Source organism: Marmota monax, unplaced genomic scaffold (assembly GCF_021218885.2).
Source record: "Marmota monax isolate L192 unplaced genomic scaffold, Marmota_monax_Labrador192_F-V1.1 WCK01_AAM20220418_F8-fsc00006, whole genome shotgun sequence".
NCBI lineage: Eukaryota > Metazoa > Chordata > Mammalia > Rodentia > Sciuridae > Marmota > Marmota monax.
This window is the reverse complement of record NW_026693712.1, coordinates 7,028,412-7,045,122: the sequence shown is the minus strand read 5'-3', so window position 1 is coordinate 7,045,122 and position 16,711 is coordinate 7,028,412. Positions and strand designations below refer to the sequence as shown.

General features: G+C 33.6%; 1 protein-coding gene across 1 annotated transcript in view; it reads right to left on the bottom strand.

Annotated features, from left to right (window-relative positions):
- Positions 1 to 16,711, bottom strand: part of Adamts19 (ADAM metallopeptidase with thrombospondin type 1 motif 19) — a 265,915-nt gene that overhangs the window by 234,131 nt on the left and 15,073 nt on the right. The gene's annotated exons all lie outside the window — the stretch shown is intronic.

The window sequence follows — 16,711 nt, the reverse complement described above, 5'->3', positions numbered from 1 at the left end:
AGGTACAAACACAAGATGGTGCAATCTTTCATACTCTTTGTTTTTCTTTTTACTACATACATTTTCACATTACAAAAGCTGCAAGGACTTTGTTGGGACTTATTTTAAAAGGATTCATTCTGGTGACTGCATTAAGGATAGACTACAAGGGGAGATTAAAAATAGGTCTGGAAACATTCTTGAATAGTAATTAAAAGAGTGTAAATTCCAACAATCAGGCACAATTACACTGTTTCAAATAGCAATAAAACAAAAGCACATAAAATATAATACATAGTTGATGAAAATAAAGTGAACCTGGTACCTTCAGACTTCACTGGTGGCCTCATAAATTAGGGCCCTCTAGGAACTCCTCATAGAATCATGTTACTTACACCTTTTGACTTCATAATTGCAGTTCTGGTAATGTATTCATGGGGTACATTCAAAATAAGAACTCCTTGCTTTGTTTTATCCCATTCCACAATATAAAAGTATTAAAACCTATATAGAAATAATTTGTGGTTTTGGAATAAAAAAGATCTTTTCAAAGACTTAACCACAAAGCAACAATTGCAGAGTAGAATGTTTACATTTCAAAATTATAAAGAAATGGAAGCTATCCCAAAGCACACCATTTAGGAAATGATATGCTAAATTATGACATATTCAGAAAAAACACATTATATAGTCTTTATATGTGACTATTGAAGTGTATGTTGCAATACTCTGAAATGTATGTGATATATTGTTTCTTTAAAAACAATAAAAGTCTTATATACTCTGATTTGAACTATTAAGACAACTCACTACAGTCATAGCAAAACAGACTGAGTAAAAACAGAGTTTCAAAATTCTAAGAGTGGTTCTGGTAGGGAAAGCATACACAAAAGGCTTTTTTCCAAGTTTATTTCATAATAAATAAACATTGGTCTTCAGTTATATAAACTATATACAGACTTACGGTCAAATGGTTTTCAAAAATTATGATTAAGTGTTGACCATCGCCTTCAATTCTGGACTCTTTCAATAATAGGTAAAACTAATCATTATTATCCATCTAATCTAATTTCTCATTGGTCTTTTGCCTCGTTGTTAGTGTGGGAATACCAACAAGACTTGTTATCATAGCTATCTGAGAAGTGAAAGTTTAATCTGTAAAATATTCTCAATAACTTTAAAGTAGGCAACACAATCTACCTGGTATCCTAGAGAACAGTGCTAAAGCCCTAGGGACAAAAGGTGGGCACAGCCAAAGCATCTACAGAACTAAAATACGATCCCTAGAAAATACAAAAACAATCCATTTATAACTAAATTGTTCATCCACCCAAAAAACTCAGAGCCAATGTTCCTGATCAGACTCCCATAAAGGATGAAATAGAAGATTTGAGATCACTGGATTAAGAAAGGAAAGGTTATGCATCCTGCAGTTCCCTTTGACACTGGCAGCTGTCATAGGCCAATGGACTTTGAACAAGATGAACTTCTTTATACTGACTGATGGCACAGAGCACTCCACCACATGCTACTGAGATGAGATCATCCTGGTTCCCAAAAGGATCTTGTAGACTGGACAAGAGTAAGTGGAACTGAATGAGACCACTGAGAAAGTCCCCATCCAGAGCCATCAATACAAGAGACAGTATAGAAAACATAATGCCTAACCAGCCCTTTTTACAGCAACTGCTATTTCCTCTTACTTCTGCCTCTTACTTCCTCTCATCCTCTTGCTCAGGCAGACAATAAGCTTTAAGATAAGAATAGCCACAAGTTGTTTGAATTAAATGTATAAATCACACTTTACTTTTCTTAACGAGCTACCAAAAATGTTGGCCTTTGATGATAATGATGTCAGAATTATTTTCTACTGGCTTAGGTAGTAAAGGAGGAGGATGAAACACAGTTAAATAGGCTCAATTGTAACATTTCAAAGCCCAGCCTTCACAGAGCACTGAAGCCTTGTAGCATTTTTAATTATATTCTATGCTTGGGATTAATTTCCTTTAACATCACTCATTAAAGGAAAACCCATGCCAAATCTGGTTTGCTTTCCAGCCTTGGGACCTGGGCTGATGCTCGGCAAATAAGAATGGGTGTGAGTATCTTCATAAAGCTCTGTTAGGACAAAGGGAACATTAACAATGAAACTAAAGCAATCCTTCACTATCTAACGAATAATTAAGTTTCCTGTCCATTAAATGAAATTATATATAAGTATGAAATTATATAAATGTATATTGAAGGGCAGTAAATCACTACAGAAAGCAAACTATTCCTGTACTCTTCTACCAAGTCCTGCTTAAGTACTTTATTACTAAATAATAAAGATTTTCAATTCAACAGAAAATTTGATATATTTGCATTGCCATGATATTAACAGGTTCCCTAACAGAACATAAGTAAAACCAGCAGCCTAAAGTCATACCATGCACACAATACAGCGTTACAACATTTCTTCCTGCTTTCGTTTGGTCTTGCAGTTTTCTTTAACTTATTATTTGTTCAACTTAGCTCACATGTAGACGCCAACTCCATATATGGGTATGATTCCATTCAGGTTTCATTCAACAACTAACCAAAAGAATACATATGAATGGCAGTTCTCTCCAATTTAGTATGTGCCAAAGTAACTTGACTTAGAATTGAAGACACATGTTTGACTGAATTAGACTCTGAATTAGTAATGCCACAGACCTCTCCTATAGACAAACTGAAATTAATTATTTCAACAGAAAAGTGCATATAGAAAATGTTACTTGCTGTTCAGTATGGGAACGCCGAGAAAACAGATAAACATGTTCATTATTTCACATATATAAAAAGTAGAAAAATACAAAACTTCTAAATCTAGTTGCTTTTTTGGCATATATGTATAAAATTTCATATTATATACATATATATTATGATCCATGTATAGAAATATGACCACTAATGAGTGGATCTATACACCATACAGATGGCAAACCAGATCTGTACTAATATTATAAATAATATTCATTATTTAACACTTCTGTCAAAAGTAGAGTTCAAAAATCATAAAATTAATAGAAATGCCTTTATTGTATCTCTATAGAGATTTTTAAACTGCTATTAATTCATAGAAGTTTAAAGTGGTAGAGATTTTAATCATTTTGTTGAAAAGTGTTGTTATTTATACAATAAATAGCATTATATATATGTAAAAAAAACATTTTGCATTTTAAGCCCTTTTTCAATTTTTTTTTCTGTATTTTGGCAGCGCCCAACTAGCCCTTCCTAGAGTAGAAAATAATCTTTAAACTCTAGGAATTAAATTAAATGATTAGGTAACATGTTTTTTAAAGAAGTAAATTGTTCTGTTATTGTTACATCTGACTTTAATGTTTGATTTGTAATAATTTTAGAAAAAATTATATTCAAGTGAACCTAACAGAAAGATAAGTAGGAGGATGTTGGAAGAAATGGAGAAAAGAACTATGAAAAAATGCACACACCTATTTTTTAATTAGCATAACATCCTGTGACCTTTCTCAACTCATTTGTCAATCCTCACACTATTTTATAGATCTTTTAGGATTTTTTTTTTTTTGTGTGTGTGTGTGTGTATACCAGGAATTGAACCCAGGGGCATGTAATCATTGAGTCATATCCCCAACTCTTTTAAATGTTTTATTTAAAGACAGGGTCTTACTGAGTTGCGTAAGGCCTCTCCAAGTTGATGAGGTTGGCTTTGAACTCATGATCTTCCTGCCTCAACCTCCCAAGCATCTGGGATTACAAGCATGTGCCATCACACCCAGCTATCTTTCAGGATTGTCTATGTACATGATCTTGTTACCTGCAAATAGACACAATTTCATTTCCTCCTTTCCTATCTGCCTGCCTTTAATTATTTCAATATTTATTTATTTTGCTTCTGTAATTGCTAGGATCTTCCATGCAATGTTGAGTATAAGTGAACATAATGGACATCCTTGTATAATTCCTGATAAGGCAATAAATGTATAGTCTTTCCAAGTTAAGAACGATTTTAATGAGTTTTCTGAAGATGCCTATGGTTATGTCTATTCCTAATTTGCAGAAGGTTTTTATCATAAATGAATGTTAAATTGTGTCAAGTTACTTTTCTGCATTTCATTTATATTAGTATGTAGGTTTTTCTCTTTCACTTGTTTCACGTGGTGGATCACACTGTCATTTTTAAATGCTAAGCTATCCTTGAATTTTGGGAATAAACACTTTTGGGTCATGATTATATATTATCTACTGCTGAGTGTTTTTGCTATTGATAGATTTCAGGTTCTATACTCACATGGGGATAATAATGTAGTGTGTATTTTTTTTAATAATGTTTTATCTGTTTTTTTATATAAAGAAAATGTTAACCTCTTGGAAAGTATTGAAGAGTATTCCTTCCTTTCAAATTACTGAAAGAATTTGTAGTATGGTGGATAGGAATAGGAAAGACAGTGGAATGAATCTGACCTAACTTTCCCATGTACCTATATAAACAAACCACAGTAAATCTCACCATCATGTATATTATTAATTTTAATTAATATTAGTATTAATTTATTCACAATAAATTAATTAAAAAATAAATATGGGTAAATAGCAGAAAGATCAGTAGTGGGAAGGGAGCAGGGAGTGGGAGGGGAATGAGAAGTAGTGGGGACTGAATTAGAACAAGATACATTCCACATTTTTATAATTATGCCAAAATGGATTCAACTGTTATGTGTAACTAAAAAGAAATAAAATAAAAAGTAAATAAAGGAAATAAAAAAATCCTAAAAATAAATATATATATATCATTTTTCATATATATATAAATGTGATATCAAGAAATTTGTCTCTTCTAAAGTTGTAAATTTTCTTGACATAAAGTGGTTCAAATATTTCCTTGTAATTATTTTAATTTCAAAGCTGTAGTGATGCCTCCCTCTCATTGATAATTTGTATTTTCTTTCTCTTTGATCTATCTAGAGATAGATGTAGCAATTTGTTTTTTTCATAAAATTAATTTTTCTTCACTGTTTTTTGTTTTTTAAGAAAATTCATTGATTTTTTTTGTTTTTATTATGTTCTTTAATCTATAAAGTTTAATTTTCTCTATTTTTTAAAACTTTCTAACTTAAGTATTTAATGCTATAAATTTCCCCAACATTATTGCTTTAGCTGTATCCCAAATTATTTTCTGTTCTCATTTATATAGAGTTCCAATGTTTTCTAATTTCTTTTGTTATTTCTTCTTTAAAACATTTTATTTAGCAATGTGTTATATTAGTTCCCAATTTAAGTTAATGTCTAGATATTTTTTGTCATTATTCTATGAAATCCACTGTCACCAAAGAACATAATCATTTTTTTCAACTATTTTAAATTTGTTGAGACAACTTTAATGGTACCCGATATAGGCTATCTTGATAAGAGTTCCATGTGTACTAGATAAAAGTTTCTATGTCATTTAGTTCAAGAATATAGTTAATCCTAACTGTATTCTTCAGTTATTCTTTTTTTTCCTTATTTTTGGTTTTCTGTCTAATTGTTCTTCTCATTACTGAGAGAAGAGTAAAGAATAAAAGGAAAAAAAAAAACAGTTCACCAATACTAGGAGGTTCTTGTGGAAAAATACGGGGCTTGGTGAAGTATTATGATCATATAAGAAAAATTTAATAATATTTTTTAAACATAAAGGTATAGATCTTCAAAAGTCTCTTCACATGTACTCATGAGACAAAATGATGGTCATTACAATATGCTTATAATTCCAAAAACAAGGAGAAAAAAATGAGCATCCAACAATAGAGTAATTAATAAATAAGTTATACAGTATTCAAACAATAAAAAAGACATTTCAGTTTATATGGTGGACTAGATGTGTATCAACTTGAATAAATCTCAGAGAATAAAATTGGAATTTCAAAACAGCAAGCTCTAGAAGGATTCTTACAGTATGATTCCTGTTATGTAAATTTTAAAATATAAAACAATGCTATATATATGTATGTATGTATATATATATATATATATATATATATATATATATCCTTATGGATATATATACACATATCTTTATAGATGCACACATAATAAAATTATAAAAATATGGATGGAAATATATACACAAATTTGATAATAGTGGTTACATCTGGGGACTGAGAAAAAAATTGGCTGGGGGGAATACAATGAGGGATTCAAGACAATGTACAGATTTTAAAATAAAGATCTTGAGCAAAGTTGTCAACTGTTAGCATTCATGAAATCTGAAAGCTAGTTGTAATAACCTATGTGCTTCTCTTTATACTTGCACAGTTTTGTAACTGGATTTCTAGGTATAACTTTGAATGATTAAAAGATTAATTGGAAAATGTACAAACATTACAAACATGTAACACACCGAAAAAAATGCAAATTGTGGAGAGGAATATTAAAAATTCACAAAGTTTGTTGAATATGAAGAGTGATAATATTCACTATGGTTAAAGACATGAAAAAAAAGGGCATTCCTAGGTATAATTGGTGAGAGTGTAAGCTGATCTAGTATACTTGGAAGTTGATTTTAAAGAGTATATCAAACTTTCAATGATGCCAGCTTTGTGCTCCTTTCTCCCTCAAAGATATTATTTCCAGAAAATCTCTTGCAAGCATGTTCACACAGATATGCAAAGATTTTGGCAATCAGTTGTAAATTGCAGAATTATGGTCAGTTCAGTTAGTGTAAAAACAGTGCCAACCTAACAGCCTAGCACTATGGAAATCTTTCTTCATGGCCACTACCATGCAGTTATATCAAAAGCTGTCTGTAATGTAATCCATGTGAAGAGAATCTTCAAGAACTTTGTCCAGCTTCATGCAGCAGATCTGACTGTGTGCTATCAAATGCTTCTGTAGGATAGTGGTTCTCAACTAAATGTGGACATGCACTCTCTCTCTCTTTCTCTCTCTCTCTCTCTCTCTCTCTCTCTCTCTCTCTCTCTCTCACACACACACACACACACATACACACACTCACACACACACACATGCCTTGGGGAGATAATTAGACCCATTGGCAACATCTTGAGATATTTTGGGCTCTCACAGTGGCATGTATGTGTAGAATCCACAGCTGCTAAATATCCGACATTGTATAGGATAATACTTCACAATAAAATTATCTTACCCCAAATGACATTAGCACTGAGGTCAAAAACACTGCTCTGGAGTAATTTACTTTTATTATTTCTCTAATATCACCTACAGTTCTACAAAGTAGTAAATATTTTTCTACATTTTATATATGAAAAAAATAGTATCTTGTATTAAATTTCTCATTGACAGTAACAAAGCTAATAAGATACAGAATTACTTGCTCTTAACCAGAAAGTTATGTTGGCAGTATAAATAAATTATTGTGCTCTCATGTTATGGATTATTATATGGCTCTCTGAAAAAAACTAGATGCACACAAATGGCATGAAAAGCTCTCCAGGTCACAAAGTGAAAGAAGATACATGTAATATACACAGCTATTAAGAGATTAGTATCCAATATGTTTAAAGATGTCCTAAAAACTCAATAAACAAGTTATAGAAGACACATGATTTGTGATGCCATTATATAAGCAAGCTTGTGTGTATGAAAAGAACACAAATGTTACTTATTTATGACTCTACACACTAAAAACTTCATAAGAATATAATTATCCTAAAACAATAAATTTATAAGCATTTTTTATAGAAAATCCCAATACAAAAACAATTGACAAAAATGTGCCATGTTACACAGCACGGAGTGATACTAGAAATGCAAATAAGAGACTGTTATTAACTGGGATTGGATAGCACGGTTGGTAATGGACAGCCCATGATGCCAAGAGGCCCCATTGATAACACATGCCTCATGACAGTTCATGGTTGTTTACGAGTTCCGTTGTAATGTGATCCAATGCTTAAAGAATTCAAATCTTGCAATGTAAGCATTACATGATGACAGATCTTTTTAGAACAGTAATTTGGACAGTGTATTTACATAATTAATTCAATTTTAAATACTTTGAGTTTATAGCATTAATTCAATTTTAGATAATTAATTTGCAATTAAGAAATCTATTTTCTGGAAGTTCCATTTATTTGGAGAAAAATAGATCCAAACTACTTTACATGAAACCTGTGCTATTCCACACATATGGAACAGCAAAACAACAAAAACAGGGGTGGGGTCAGGTGGGATGAGGTCATTCGAGTTGATTGGAAGGCACTTCAATTTTCTGTATATTTTGGTGGACTTGATATGGGAAGCTTTTCGGGTTAAGAGAAGAAGAGAGGTTTGCATGTTAGAGGGTGAAGAATTCAGAACATCTGGAAAGAATCCTGTAGGAGAAAAGGGAGAACAGAAATGAATAGTGGAACCAGCCTGGGAGACATTGATGAGGCCCTAGAAGGCTGATGACCACCTGTGTAGCCCAATCCCAATATACCCTAAGTCTTCACTGAAATTCCCTAGAATTCTTGAAATGAGTGGTAGGAACAAAGTTTTTAAGAAACTTGTGAAGCAGTTGAGTATTCTCTGCAAGTTTACATAGAAGGAACAAAGGCAGCATGTGCAGATGCAGATTTAAGGGAAGGATCTTGGAAAGGAGGTACTCCTCTTCCCTCCTTATCCCAAACTTTGAAATCTTGAGTCAAGGGCTTAGAAACTCCTAGTACAGTGGAGTATTGAGGAATTTCCTGTAGATCCCAGGGGTAAGAAGGCCCTCAGCTAACAACTGCACGATATTTATGTGTAGCTGTGTGTAAGTCCCTAGTAAAGCTCTTGATAAAAACACATCCAATTACTCTCTGAAGCAACCTCTAGAGGAGGTTTTGACATTGACAATTCCACTTTTGTATATTTACTTCTGTGTTGTTAATATTTTACAATAGTCAATGCTTTGTATGTCACAAAAATTTACGACTATATAAATGTGTGGTAACTGAAGACAACCTGAGATTGCATCACTAACTGCAAAGTCCTACATTAAGGAAGTGACAGTTTCACTTCTATGAGACTGTACCTGGCCCATCCCAATAAGGAACTGTTAAGGACACTCAGGATGTTCACCCTGGAAGTAAGAGAGTCAGAGGATATTTAGCTTATTGAGGGTGAAAGTTTGAGCATTGTTTTTTGTTTGTTTAAACAAACTTACACAGTCATGGAACAACCACCAAATGATCAAATGGAATTTTCTATCACCTCCAACTATCCTTTGAGCTCCTTTGCAGGCAATTCCTCTTTTCTTAGGACCTGGATTCTTATCAATCACTGATTCATAGTTTTGTCTTTTCTTGAATCCCATATAAATAGAATCAAACAGCATGCAGTTTTTTGTATGTGCATTGAGTTTCCATCACTTACCCATTTTGTGAAATGAATTAGTTGTTTGCTCCACTGCATGAATATACAATATGTTTTCCATTTGGGGGCAATTGTGAATGAATCGGCAATGAACATTTGAGTGTTCTTATGCAGATATTTATTTTCATTTCTTCCCTAAGGACCAATAATATTAAGAATCTTTTCATGAGCTTATTTTTTTTTTCATCTAAATATCTCTTTAGTGAATTTTCTGTTCAAAGATGAAGAGACTTCATATATTCTGGCAACAAGCAATTCATCAGATAAATCTTTTGCAAATATTTTGTCCCACTTTGTATTATGCTTTCATTTTATGTCAGTGTCATTTGAGAAGTTAGAAGGTTTAGTGCTCCAGATGTCCAAATTATCATTTTCAGTGTCCCAATGAAAATATTTTTGGCTTATACTAAGGAACTGAAGATTTTCTCCTAAGTTTTCTTTCAATAGTTTATGATCCATTTAGATTGATGATTCTGGTATGAGGTAGAGATCAAGATTCATTCCTCTCTTTTTTTATTTTTTTGAATTTTTTATTGTTGGTTGTTCAAAACATTACAAATTTCTTGACATATCATATTCCACACTTTGATTCAAGTGGGTTATGAACTCCGACCTTCACCCCATACACAGATTGCAGAATCACATCAGTTACACATCCATTGATTTACATATTGCCATACTAGTGTCTGTTGTGCTCCGCTGCCTTTCCCATCCTCCACCATCCCCCCTCCCCACCTCTCCCCTCCCCTCCCCTCCTCTCTCTCTACCCCCTCCACTGTATAACCCTGAGGGTCTCCTTCCATTTCCATGCAATTTCCCTTCTCTCTCCCTTTCCCTCCCACCTCTCATCCCTGTTAAATGTTAATCTTCTTCTCCTGCTCTTCGTCCCTACTCTGATCTTAGTTACTCTCCTTATATCAAAGAAGACATTTGGCATTTGTTTTTTAGGGATTGGCTAGCTTCACTTAGCATAATCTGCTCTAATGCCATCCATTTCCCTGCAAATTCTATGATTTTGTCATTTTTTAATGCAGAGTGATACTCCATTGTGTATAAATGCCACATTTTTTTAATCCATTCGTCTATTCAAGGGCATCTAGGTTGGTTCCACAGTCTTGCTATTGTGAATTGTGCTGCTATGAACATCGATGTAGCAGTGTCCCTGTAGCATGCTCTTTTTAGGTCTTTAGGGAATAGACCGAGAAGGGGAATAGCTGGGTCAAATGGTGGCTCCATTCCCAGCTTTCCAAGAAAACTCCATACTGCTTTCCAAATTGGCTGCACCAATCTGCAGTCCCACCAGCAATGTACAAGTGTACCCTTTTCCCCACATGCTTGCCAGCACTTGTTGTTGTTTAACTTCATAATGGCTGCCAATCTTACTGGAGTGAGATGGTATCTTAGGGTGGTTTTGATTTGCATTTCTCTGACAGCTAGAGATGGTGAGAATTTTTTCATGTACTTGTTGATTGATTGTATGTCCTCCTCTGAGAAGTGTCTGTTCAGGTCCTTGGCCCATTTGTTGATTGGGTTGTTTGTTCTCTTATTGTCTAATTTTTTGAGTTCTTTGTATACTCTGGATATTAGGGCTCTATCTGAAGTGTGAGGAGTAAAGATTTGTTCCCAGGGTGTAGGCTCCCTATTTACCTCTCTTATTGTTTCTTTTGCTGAGAAAAAACTTTTTAGTTTGAGTAAGTCCCATTTGTTGATTCTAGTTATTAACTTTTGTGCTATGGGTGTCCTATTGAGGAATTTGGAGCCCGACCCCACCGACTGTAGATCGTAGCCAACTTTTTCTTCTATCAGACAGCGTGTCTCTGATTTGATATCAAGCTCCTTGATCCATTTTGAATTAACTTTTGTGCATGGCGAGAGAAAGGGATTCAGTTTCATTTTGTTGCATATGGATTTCCAGTTTTCCCAGCACCATTTGTTGAAGATGCTATCCTTCCTCCATTGCATGCTTTTAGCCCCTTTGTCAAATATAAGATAGTTGTAGTTTTGTGGATTGGTTTCTGTGTCCTCTATTCTGTACCATTGATCCACCCGTCTGTTTTGGTACCAGTACCATGATGTTTTTGTTACTATTGCTCTGTAGTATAGTTTGAAGTCTGGTATCGCTATACCGCCTGATTCACACTTCCTGCTTAGCATTGTTTTTGCTATTCTGGGTCTTTTATTTTTCCATATGAATTTCATGATTGCTTTCTCTATTTCTACAAGAAATGCCGTTGGGATTTTGATTGGCATTGCATTAAACCTATAGAGAACTTTTGGTAATATCGCCATTTTGATGATGTTAGTTCTGCCTATCCATGAACAGGGTATATTTTTCCATCTTCTAAGATCTTCTTCTATTTCTCTCTTCAGGGTTCTGTAGTTTTCATTGTATAAGTCTTTCACCTCTTTTGTTAGGTTGATTCCCAAGTATTTTATTCTTTTTGAAGATATTGTGAATGGAGTGGTTGTCCTCATTTCCATTTCAGAGGATTTGTCGCTGATATACAGGAATGCCTTTGATTTATGCGTGTTGATTTTATATCCTGCCACTTTGCTGAATTCATTTATTAGCTCTAATAGTTTCTTTGTAGAACCTTTTGGGTCTGCTAGGTATAGAATCATATCATCTGCAAATAGTGATAATTTAAGTTCTTCTTTTCCTATTTTTATGCCTTTAATTTCTTTCGTCTGTCTAATTGCTCTGGCCAGTGTTTCGAGAACTATGTTGAAGAGAAGTGGGGAGAGAGGGCATCCCTGTCTTGTTCCAGATTTTAGAGGGAATGCCTTCAGTTTTTCTCCATTCAGAATGATGCTAGCCTGAGGCTTAGCATAGATTGCTTTTACAATATTGAGGTATGTTCCTGTTATCCCTAGTTTTTCTAGAGTTTTGAACATAAAGGGATGCTGTACTTTGTCGAATGCTTTTTCCGCATCTATCGAGATGATCATATGGTTCTTATTTTTAAGTCTATTGATGTGGTGAATAACATTTATTGATTTCTGTATATTGAACCAGCCTTGCATCCCAGGGATGAATCCTACTTGATCATGGTGCACAATTTTTTTGATATGTTTTTGTATCCGTTTCGCCAGAATTTTATTGAGGATTTTTGCATCTAGGTTCATTAGAGATATTGGTCTGTAGTTTTCTTTCTTTGAAGTGTCTTTGTCTGGTTTAGGTATCAGGGTGATGTTGGCCTCATAGAATGAATTTGGAAATTCTCCCTCTTTTTCTATTTCCTGAAGTAGCTTGAAAAGTATTGGTATTAGTTCTTCTTTAAAGGTTTTGTAAAATTCTGCTGTATACCCATCCGGTCCTGGGCTTTTCTTAGTTGGTAGTCTTTTTATGGTTTCTTCTATTTCCTCAATTGATATTGGTCTGTTTAGGTTGTCTATATCCTCCTGACTCAATCTGGGCAGATCATATGACTTAAGAAATTTATCTATGCCTTCACTATCTTCTAATTTATTGGAGTATATGGATTCAAAATAGTTTTTGATTATCTTCTGTATTTCTGAAGTGTCTGTTGTGATATTGCCTTTTTCATCCCGTATGCTAGTAATTTGAGTTCTCTCTCTTCTTTTCTTCGCTAGCATGGCTAAGGGTTTGTTAGTACCACTTGTCAAAGAATAGAATTTATTTGTTGAATTAAATTGATAATGGTACTGAAAATCAACCAGCTATATTAGAGTAAGCCTATTTCTGGACCTGTCTTACTTTAATATACCTCTTTGTGCCAATACCACTCCTATCTTGATTACAAAACTTTCCAGTATCACTTCAAAGTTAGTGTAAGTCCTCCAACTTTGTTCATTCCAAAATTGTTTTGGCCTTTTAAGTACTTTGCAGTTTCATAAAAATTTGAAATATGCTTTGCTTATCAACCTCTACCCAAAAAGTCAATTAAAAAAAAAAAACATTAGAGTATTAGTATATAGATCTATTCAGAAATAATTGACATCTTAACAAAACAGTTTTCTGATTCATGAACTTTGTATATTTCTTCACTTATTTAGATATTCTTTAATTTTTTCAGCAATATTTTCTAATTTTCATTATCTGAGTATATGTTATATTACATTTATGTCTAAGTATTTCATACATTTGATAGTAAATATACTATTTTTTAAAACTTCAATTTTTAAGCATCCATTGATACCATAAAGATTATTGGCATTGGGACTGGGGTTGTGGCTCAGTGGTAGAGCGCTTGCCTAACATTTGTGAGGCCCTGGGTTCCATCCTCAACACCACATATAAATAAAGTTAAAAATTTCATTGGTAACTAAAATATATTTTTTAAAAAAAGATTGATACTTAGACATAGACTTTATATCTGCAACCTTGCTCAACTCACTGAGTTTTGGAAGAATTATCTGTACAAACCATGCTTCCTGTATATAAAATCAGCTAGGTTTCTTCCTAAAAAATCTGAATGATTTCATTTATTTTCTTTTCTGTTGTGCTGGACCTTAATTACAGAGATTAATAGGGACAATGCCATCATTGCTCTGTTCCCGATCTTAATGGAAAATACTGGATACTTTAGAATTAAGTGGTATGCTACCTCATCTATGGTTTTCATATGTACCCTTTGTGAAGTTAAGAAAATGCTTTCTATTCCTAGTTTTTTGACAGTTTTTATCATGAAGTTACATTTTGTCAAATTATTCATCTGTATCTACTAAGATGAATATTTTTTTCTCTGTCATTATGATTGCATGGTTAATTACACATATTTTCAAGTGTCAATACAACCATAAATTATTGGGATAAATGATTTCATACATTTATTTATAGCTTTTTCACTCCTGTTACTAAAAGACTTGATCAGAACAATTTTAGAAGAGGATTATTTGGGGGTTCACTGTTTCAGAGGTCTCAGTCCTTAAATAGTTGGCTCCATTCCTTGGTGCTTGAGGTGAGGCAGAATCTCATGGCAGAAAAAATGTGGTAGAGGGGAGTGGTTGTTATGATGATTAGAGAGAGAGAGGGGGAAGGAGGGAGGGAGGGAGGGAGGGAGAGAGAGAGAGAGAGAGAGAGAGAGAGAGAGAGAGAGAGAGAGATTGATTCCATTTGCCAGATACAAAATATATACCAGATATAAAATATATACCCCTAAGGCATGACCCCAGGAACCCACCTCCTCCAATCACACCCTATCTGCCTTTAAAAAATTGAACAGTGAGGTACTATATACAAAACTTAACTGGTTCATTCATAAATGATCATTGTTGTTTACAGTTGTGTTACTGTCATTGTTGCTATCATCAGAGAGATATATCATCCTCTAGAATACAAAAACCAGAACAAGATTAATTCCAAGATGCCAGAGCTTTCCAACAACAGAAATTTCCAAAAATAAAATGAGGAGGTGAAATTAGTAAGTTCCTTTCTTTGTGATTGGGTGATGTCAGGCATATTTTAAAGGAAAGCTCTTTATTTTCTGATAAGTTCTTGCTTTAAAATTTTAGGCATATTAACACAAGACAGAAACTAGAAAGAGAAAGACAAATTACATTTCTACCATTTCTCATTCTACTCTTGTACCTATTCCTTGTGAAGTTCTACCCATACCTTAGATCAAAGAATTAAAATAACAGAAGTGTGTTATACATCTCTGATAAATTGAATTAAAAAAAAATCTTCCCCTTTACTCCTCTCCCCCCTCCCGAGTTCTCAGCTTTCAATTCACCCTCAGATATTACCAGCTGCTTGACTTAGGTGAATTATTTAACGTCCTGGAACTTTTGCCTTCTTATCTATAAAACTGAGTAATAATAGCATATACTTTTGTAGTTTTCTATGAAAATTATCCATACATTGTAACAAAAAATCTGCTTTATAATAGTAGTCAATAAATATCACCTCATATATCTTGTACCTCAACTATTTGTATATTTTTAATCAGTGAAAATAGAAACAGTAACATTTCCATTTGCTGATTTTCCTTGATTGAGTGTATAAAGAAAAAGGTGGACATGTTGCTTGGTAACTGGCCTTGTATGTTTGATTAGTGAAATAACCTGTTCCTTTTTCCATTCCTCATATGTATGGCTCTTGTCATTTATGATCTACCACTTCAATGACACAGGAAACTATACTTTTTCATATATGTAAATTTTACTAGCACTTTCAAAATATATGATCTAAAGAGTATCATATACATTAAAAGATAAAATAAGCATGTCCATACTCAACTTGTGCTAAGGAAGAAACTGAAATTATAGCATATTATTTTATTAACAACAAAAAAGTTCCCTCCATATCCAACATCCTTTAGAGCCCTCACAATACAACTTTGTTTCTAAAAAGTAGAAATATGTCTTTCAGAAGGTCACTGGTTTTCTAGAAAGTATGTAGCCATACTATGGCCAAAAGAATTTATAAATAAAATTTAGAAATTCTAAAGTACCTTATTATCATTTACTGTTATTATCATGGTTTTATCCAAGTATATTATTATTTTTTTCAAATACCTTTATTTTGTCTATTTATTTTTATGTGGTACTGAGGATTGAACCCAGGACCCAGCATGTGCTAGGCAAGCACTCTACCACAACCTCAGCCCCTAGCCATGTATATTATTGTGTCAGTCTACACTGTTTTCTCTTTCACTTGTATTTTTTTTAACTCTCCAGGATTTAATTTACTGAAATGCCTTTCAGAGTAACAGGACCAGGAATGATTATAAGCACTAAGTAGAGGATTGAATGTGTATCTTGTAGAGGAGGAGGTAATGGAAAGAAATGAGAGAAGGATTAAGCAGACAGTTGATTATGCAGTTCCAATATAGAGTCTGATGTATTCTCTTACAAGCCTATGGTGAGTTATTAATAGGTTCAGAACATGAACACGTAAGACCATGTGACCAAAGACCCAAAAATTGGACACTGCACACTTGTGGAGACTCCACAGCCAAAGGAAAGAGCAGCCAAGTTATTAGAACACTTACTAAAATACTACAACTGAGCTAACTATAGGCAAATGCTTTGGAGACCTTTTAAACCATATTAATGTGCAGTGGTAGGCTGTCCCCAAGGGCACTGTAACACGTTATTCCAAAGCATTTCAAATGGAAATAAGGGGTTTCCGTATTTTCAAGCTTAAAACATACTCTAAGTATGCATCACTGGATTTACTTTTCCTCTTTATCTTTCCACCCGCTAACCCCTTTCGTGACTCTACCTTCCTTATAGAAGGCTGTGTTAATTCATACAAACCATGTAAACTCTTGGGCCTGAAAAGAAGACACTACAGAAACTGAAAGTTCAAAACAAACAATCATGGGAATTAAATTAGTATTAAAATCTATTTCTAAGCTAATCTACCATTTTACTAGCTAAGACATGGCTTTTAAGTGATAGGTGT